This window comes from Phalacrocorax aristotelis, chromosome 6, assembly GCF_949628215.1.
Source record: "Phalacrocorax aristotelis chromosome 6, bGulAri2.1, whole genome shotgun sequence".
Lineage (NCBI taxonomy): Eukaryota > Metazoa > Chordata > Aves > Suliformes > Phalacrocoracidae > Phalacrocorax > Phalacrocorax aristotelis.
Window position 1 is genome coordinate 10520426 of NC_134281.1, and position 8149 is coordinate 10528574.

General features: G+C 43.3%; 1 protein-coding gene across 28 annotated transcripts in view; it reads left to right on the forward strand.

Moving 5' to 3' along the window:
- The window catches only part of FHIT (fragile histidine triad diadenosine triphosphatase), a 628816-nt gene extending 624106 nt beyond the window's left edge, over positions 1-4710 (forward strand). For all 28 annotated transcript variants that reach the window (XM_075095830.1, XM_075095806.1, XM_075095807.1 and 25 more), the window contains one exon: positions 4391-4710. The gene's annotated coding sequence lies outside the window, so the exon portion shown is untranslated. The remainder of the gene's footprint in view (positions 1-4390) is intronic.
- Positions 4711-8149: the final 3439 nt, after the last annotated feature.

The following is an 8149-nucleotide window of genomic DNA, read 5'->3' on the forward strand; positions in this document are numbered from 1 at the left end:
ATAGTATTTGAAGAATGTTTCTCTTCAAAGGCAGTTTCACTCTGTGTTGTTGTTTCTGAAGAAAGAACCAGTCTGCACAAGTTTCAGTAGAAGTTTTCCTATTTTATGCATAACTGAAGTAATACTTTTATGCCACTGGAAAAGTAGTCAGTATTAAGTACCATGTCAAAATGTTCCTTTGCATAACGGGGTTGACAGTGATATTTCATTGCCTAGTGGTTTTTGAGTTACAAATGTTCAATAGGTTTTAATTGCTTAACCATCTGAATATTTTGTCATTCAACATGAAAAATTCATTTTAAAATCTCTCCAAATAAAGCAGGCTGCAGAGTGGTGCAGGATTTCTGGTGTCAATTCTCTCCTTCATCCCCAGTCTGGCAATGTTTCTGGAGAAATAGTCTTTTCAACTTTGTCAGCGAATAAAAATTTTATTCTTTTTTTTTTTGCCCCACTGTGAAAGAGAGATGATCTTATTCTTTGAGAGCACTCATCCTGCCTCATAGCTGCCTCTCCTGCACCAAGATCTCAGTATGTGTGAAAAGACACTTTTCTATTGACTTCAGCAGGGAAATTACTACTGTTAGCAGGACCTGACCAGAGGGAATTTAAGCTGGCCATTTGGCTTGCATCTGGGTTTGCTCCAGCACTTCTGACAATCCATGCTATATATATGAGAGTGAGCACCAGAGCAATCCCATCACTTTCCTTAAATTTAGGCAAGTATGACAAGATGGCTTGCAACACCTTTCTTCGGTTGCTTTACTGTAAGAAAATCCCTCCTATTATTTCTGGTACTTTAAACTAAATAAGAACACAAAATAATGACTGTGCCTTGTAGTAGCTCCACAGAGTGTATCTGGGACACATGCTGTGCGGTGAGGACACAGCCAGTCTGCCCCAGAAGATGCTGTACCTACAGTGTGGACCACGGAGCAGGTTGTCTCCTGGGTGGGTGCCACAGTGACAACAGAGACATGGCCAGAAATATTTTCTGCAATAGATGCTCTACCATTGTAGGCAGCCTGTTGGCAAGCAGAATCACCATGCAGTCATAGAAAAATACAACATGGTGTGGACTGTGATCTGGGGAACGGAAACAGGGGAGAAGGGTACAACAGTCAGGGACCCCTCAGTTGCAGGAGCCTCGCTTTATAAGCAGTGCAATTTTGTGAGTACTTACACTGGAATAAGACTCAAGGTGGTGCCTGGTCCTGGGGACTTTCCAGAGAGCATTGTAGAGAGCTGTTCATGGCTGCACTCAGCAGCTGTTTGCGTATAATCCCTAAGTAAATACACATCCTAGTAATCAGCTATGGATTTCCTCGCACTCTGGACTTAAGTGCTATTAATGATATCCCCCACTCAGAAGCCTCCAAGAACCATTAATTAGCAAGCAGGAGCTGACGATTTGCTTGTCTGTGTGAAACTATTATGACCTGAGAGTGAAATATAAGCTTCAAAAGAAACATGTTTTATGAAGGTCACCTTGGAAAACATCGTAAGAATCTGTCAGGAGAAAAGAATGCAGCACTCCAAGTGTGCATTTCAGTGTGACATTATGCTTTAAGTCGTTGGAAATAGCAAAGAGAAGATGGATCAGATCATAGGGTCTATGCTTTTTCACCCCAGATTCCCTTTTTTCTACAGTAAGTACATGTAAAGTAATCTTTTTGTCATTTCAGTGGAATGCAAGGAAAGTTAATACCGACAGAAATCCAACAGGCAAACATAATCTCGCCCTTGCTGGTATTTTTGAAGTATAAAACATCCAGAGCCAGCACCTCTGCAGCAGGGAGAAAGTTTATGTACAAGAGTTAAATTATCTCTACAGAAGAAGATATAAACAGCCAGAAGTACAGTGACTGTGTACAGCAGTAATACCCGCTGTAGAAGGCTCAGGGCAAAAGGCTCCCCAAATAAATGTGGTGTGCTAATGCGCAGCAGCCTCAGCATCAAGGTTGATTGTTTTTCTGATTGAAGCATATAATTATTCTTATGAAAACAAAGCTGCAATAGAGTTAGCTGTGGTTGTAAGTGAAATGTCTTCCTCTTGTAGGAGGCCAGTGTAAGCATAGTGTCCCCCTCACACCTGTTCGAGGCTTCTATTTTGAGGCTGTAAGTAGTACTGTGCTAAAAGTTATACACCTCATTCTCTGGACTTCCATTTCTCTGTAGGTGGCCATTTAATTCAGCTGTAAAGAGTACATGAATTCTATACAGCACTGCTTGGATCCTGTAATTATATCTACAGTAGAAATGTCATGGCCAGAGACACAGACAAGATTGTACCGCGTAAAGGCAAAGCAGCAAATGTGTTACTGTTAGCAAAGAAAGCAGATAGAGGGCCAGATGTTCTCTTAACTTGCCCATCCAGCAGCCTGAATGCTTACCTGGGCTGCCTGTCAAATATGAAGTATTTTCAGTCTAATCCATTCTTGATTCATCTTTAAACTTCATGTGTTTCACATTTTATGAGAGGCAAATGGGGAAAGCCAAGCATAACAGATGGACCTCATCTCCCAAGATCTGGGATAAAAGAGTCAAGGTACAGGACAATGCTGAGCTTCAAATAAGGGTGATATCAACTGTGGTCAAGTATTTTTATCCCCAAACCTGTGCTCAAGTGGTCCTAATCTCTTGCCCCCAAAGCTACAAAAGGATGCACTTACTAAGCAGCCAGACCCTCCTTCAAGCAGATTCACAGAACACATGCCAAGTAATTTACAGGCTGCCATCAACCTGTCATTCAAGAGGGGCATACAATGGAAACTGTTGCTCAAAATGCCATTGAAAGGGGAAACATATGTTTCAGTGAGAAAAGACAATCAAACAAAGAAGTGGGCGGCTTGGGAGTTGCAGCCGCAACAACAGCAAGGATCCAAGCCTTGCACACAGCCCGGGGGAAAGAAGTTCAGGGGCCATGCCCTCGTCTAACAGTTGGGTAACAGCTTTGTGTTTAATAAGCTGAAATAATTTTCCGAGTATTGAAGCCAGCTCTAAACATGCTCTGAAGTCAAGGTACAAAACTGAAGATACCAAGCAAAAAGCCCACTTCACACTCAATTATTAGCAAAGGTTTGTATCATGTTATCCTATTGCTGTAGCTGCTGCATAATAGAACTGCCCAGAGAGGCACTCTAACCAGCAACTCGAACGTGACCTCAAAGCTTAAAAGCTGCCTTTGTGTGAGTTTCAGTATGTAGGCTGCGTAGGTGGAAAGGCATTAATAACACCCGCTGTAAGTAGCTATTTCAAAAAGGAAGGAGGTGATGGACATTGGAAATATATTGGACTGAGCGTACTTGAGACTCTCTTGTTTGCCAGGATGTCAGCCTCTACGTGAAAGGACAGGTATGTGCATGGGTAAACCCAAATGCTCCATTTGTGCTAGTACCTGGGGCTGCTGCAAGCCTCCAGTTAATGCTGCAGTAACAGTCGCGCCATGAATTTGTGCAGGGATTTCGCATACAGTTTTCACAGCTGCAGTCGTCTGCAGTTGTCAGGCTCTCGGCATGTCTCTTTCTCTGCTTCAAGAACACCTTCTGTCATGGCATCTATTACATGTCTTTTACTAGGATGGACCCTGAAGAGATACATACAATTGGAGCCGATATGGGAAGAAATACCCCATTTATTCTCCAGTGTCTGAGGCTGGGGGCATTTTCAGGGTGATGGTCCAAAATCACTGCTGTGTCATACCTCAGCATTAGGTAGAGTCCCACCCTAGGGTCAGGATGGATGAGGATATACGAGAGATGACGATTTTGAAAGAGCATTTGCAGGAGCTTATATAAGAGATCATGCGCCCCAAAGACTCGTGCATGAGATTATTATAGCAAAATTGATTTGAAGAGTAAGAAGCTAGATTTGGTGACACAGGATGCACTTTCTAATCCTTTGTTCCTATGACTAGCGGTCAACAGAGCTGGGGACTGTGCTGTCTTACTCAGGGACATCAGAGAGGTGGCTTCATGTTTGTTTTTTGTAAAATGATCCTGACCTCCTTTGGAGGGTGCTTTGTGAGTTAGGAATGAAAAAGCACAATGTGAAAGGCAGACATTAGTATTATTTGGAATTTAACTTTATTGAAAAAGTAGATAATAAATCAAACAAATGCTCCTCTTTCTTGCTTTGATGCATAACTTTAAAATAGTTGTGTGCAAGGATTTTCTTCTTTCTCTATTGCACAGGCTATAATGCGAGCTGAAATGTGCTGCGTGTGGATTAAACACTGAATATTTTCCTTTGCCTATCGCTGTCAGTGTTTCCTGTTGGAACACATTAATGAGCACCTAACTCGTTAGCAATAAACAGCCTTACATTTTGTCTTACTAACAAAGATCAAAGGTACTATTATATGTAACTCTCTGTTATGTTTGATACTTCTCAGGTAACAAAGTGTTTGAAAAACATCCCGTGACGTAAGAAACTCCCCAGAAAGAAAGACTTCATTCTCCAGTTCTCAGTGGCCCTGGAGCTGCAGCTGAACAATTTTGTTATGTTCTGCAAATATGGGATTCTTCCATGAAAAATTTTATTGGACCTTTGGATATCATCAAGGTTCAATTTCAGCTAAGACAACTAACAGCACCAGTTCAAAATGTTGCTCTGACTAGTAACTCATATTTTTCTGAATTGTGTACTTGGGAACAAATCTTTTTAAACTGTCCCTTGGCTTAAATTGAAATAAAGTGCTGGCAAAATCGGGTAGCTACCGTGTTTAGGTGCATTGCAAAGTGTTCACTCCATGTTGTGCTTTTTGAGATTCGGGTATTGTATGTGGGCTACTACATCATAGAAAAATTAGGTCTTTTAGTAGTATTAAATTTCATAAAACCTAAGGTTTTGTTACAGACTAGCCAGGATAAACTTGGAGAGCTACCATTTTGTCAGATAAGGTAGCATAACAAGAAATATAACACTTCCTAAGATCTTCCCTTTCTCTGGTCCTCTTAATGCATTGCCACAGTGCTTCTGGAGCTTAAGGTGATACAAAACACTTCTGCAAATCAATGAATATGTAAAGCTGCTAATGGGATAGTAATCACATTAGGATTAGACTGGTAGGAATGTCCTGCTTGCAGCAACCAACAGCATGAGTGGGAGCCACAGGACAAGGAGCCACCTCCCTCGCAAGAAATGCCATCTTCAGAACCCCACGCAGGAAGAACCCTGCTGTGGGTTAGTTGTTGAATGCTAATGTGTAATAAAGATAAAAAAGTCAAACAACAGATGGAAGAGAGAAGAAACGAGTCCACAAGATATGTATGAAAAGAACACCTGTAATCTTGCTCTTGAATTGCGGGGAAGCGATGACCAAAGCTTTCTGTGTCCCCTGAATTCAGACTGGAAAATAAAATGCACCAAGTCTTTCAAGAAGAGCCATGCTGAGGGGGGCTATAGGGTGCAGAGTCTACCTGAAGGCTTGAGGAGGTCAAGGTCAGGTCCAAAAAGAGCCTGGCAGTGCTTTGTGTGCCTGGCAGCACAGCGTGGTCACTGTCCTGAACAAATAAAAATAATCCAAAATAGTCTGTCCTAGAGGGTTGCAACCTGACCTGAGAAGTATGAAAATGTGCAATGGACAAAGTCATATAATTTTCCCTAAGTGCCTCTCTGCTGTATACTTCAGAGGAATTCAGTCTATTGGTTTGAAGTCTCTGTGCTGGTCAAATAAAAATAGAAACACTAGAGCAAAATCACTGATATTTGAGTCCAGGTTTTACTGTGGTGCTGCTAAAATATTGCTTCTGAAAAGCCAGTTAGATTCAAAGATTTACCATGACCTGATGTGACCACCAATATCTTCCATTAGCCCTTTTAAAAACTCTAGAGATTTTAACGCTATTTCTTTTTCCATGCAGAGTAAATGAAAAGTACATTTTGATGGTGTCTGCACTTTTTAGACCCTGAACAAGGGATGAATAAACAGGAAATGAAGGTCAGGGGTCAAGAAGTGACAGGGAAGAACAGGTGAGTAGTCAGGATGGTCAAAGATGCTGGCAAAAGGGCCAACACAAAGGGTTGTCCTTTTCCAATTTAATATGTGAAGTAGCTCTGATTTCACATAGAAGGAAGACAACGGTTGTGCTGCCAGGGAAGCACTAAAAGGAAAAACCTGAGCATCAGTTACGTTCGCAAGGTATTTCCAAACCTGATGCTCAATGGCTTCCTATTAAGTATGGAATATTCTGTATTAATTCTGTAGCCTGTGATGAGTGGGCGCTGTGCCAACCATTTTGTATGGGGGCTGCCAAGCAGATGAGTGCTGAGCTGTATGAAAGATTTCATTTGTGTAAATGAGGAGGCCGTTATCACAGCACTAAAGGTCCTGTTTTTAAAAAAAGCCTCCTGTGGCATTATGCACAAAACAACCTATTTATGCAGCATGAAAATATTTATGTGCTTCGCTCCAGCTTAAAAAGGGAATTTGCAATAGATGAGGGACATGAGAAGGGATTGGAGTGAGAGATAAGGAGAGATTAGAAAAGGCAGATCATGAAGTACATGACATCCTGCAGCAGTATGTGGAGTAACCCCCCTCCTTTATTTTAAGACCTGAGCCTTGAGGATGGTGTCTGGATCATTCATACTCTTCCTATAGACTTAATTTTCCCGCAGGCAGAGTGCTGCATATAAAGATGCAGTTGCTGGAAATCCGAGGATCCGCTGTGCTGAAGGCAGTGATGGTCTTTGTAACTAAATTTGTCCTTTCCAACCTGCATCGCTTGCCCTCACTTGGGTGACACCCAGGGCTTGCCTCTGGGCAGGGGGATGCTGCGGAGTGCTGACCTCCTCCACTGAAAACAGAAAAGGGGGAAAAATCACCTGTGCAGAGGCTCAGACGGACCTGGTGCAAGTGGCATAAACCTGATGGGGTGGCTTTGTAACAGGACAGAGCTAACTGGGCTCACTGTTACATGGCTCAGACCCTTGTCTGAGCCCTGAGTTCCCTGTCTTTATATGCAAGAAAGTTTCCAATTTTTTTATTAATTTTGCTGAAGTGAGCAGTTCCTCCAAGGGGCTGCAGCGGCTGTGCCTGTGTGCCTCTATTTTCATTAGCAAAACAGCTGTGTTTCAGCCACATTGCTCTTCATTTACTTTTGTAGGACCAGGCTGGGAGTAGAACATGGCTCCACATGCTCTCTTCCCCCTGCCCTGAAATAGAAATTGCAGAAGAGCAGTCTCGGGCATGGTTAGTCCCAAGGGCAGGAGAACAGCTGGCACACCTCTGGCAGGGACACCGTCAGCCGTGCACCCTGTCCCTGCCATGCCAGGCAGCCCAGGTATAGAGTCCTGTTTGGAAACTACCTGGCAGCCGTCTGCTCACACGTGTACATTTTTGGAGCCGGGCAGAAACATTAGCAATGGGCTCTAAAGGCGTTGGCGTGGCAGCAGCCTGGGCCTGTGTTGTGCTGTGCAAAGGCACGGACACCCAGCTTCTGCACATCCCTGCTTGGTTTTCCAGTATGTGAATGCTCATCTCAACTGCAATTATGTTTCTTTGTGCAGAAAAGCAACTTAGATGGCTAATTGTCCTTCAGTAAATTTGCTTGCACTAAGGCAGGCAGGTATTATTCTACAATGCTTTCAACAAAGGCTGTGAATACAGCACAAGGATATTTTTTAATTACTGTTCAGTGATTCAGCATCATTCTCGCTCCAGATGCAGGACTGTCCTTCCCAGCTCTAGCCCCTGGTCCTCCATGGAAGAGCTCGTGCCACCCCAGGTGGCTCAAAGGTGCTTGTGTGTTGACAGACTGATGGACTGGGGATGTCCCACATCAGCTCCTTGAAGTCCTTTTGCGGTATTTGAGAAATCAGCTCCATGCTCCTTGTAACTTCCCCCAGCAGACATGCACCCCGCCTCCCAGATATCAGGCTTTCATTTGATCCTGTGCTCCAATAACAGTGTTTTGTTTTTAATTAACGTTGCAGAGAGGGGAAAAAGACCATTTGGTCTCTGTGGGAGCCTGACTTGGCTACAGACTCAGGACGACATCTAAGACGAAGGCTCCTGGCCAGGATGAGGCAAGTCAAGGTCAGCTCCTGGCTTGCGACAGCACCCTGAAAAGTAGCTGGGGACTGAGCTCCCCTTGAAATAAAAATACCTGAATGCATGTGGGATCTGGGGGTGATCTCACACCCTAGA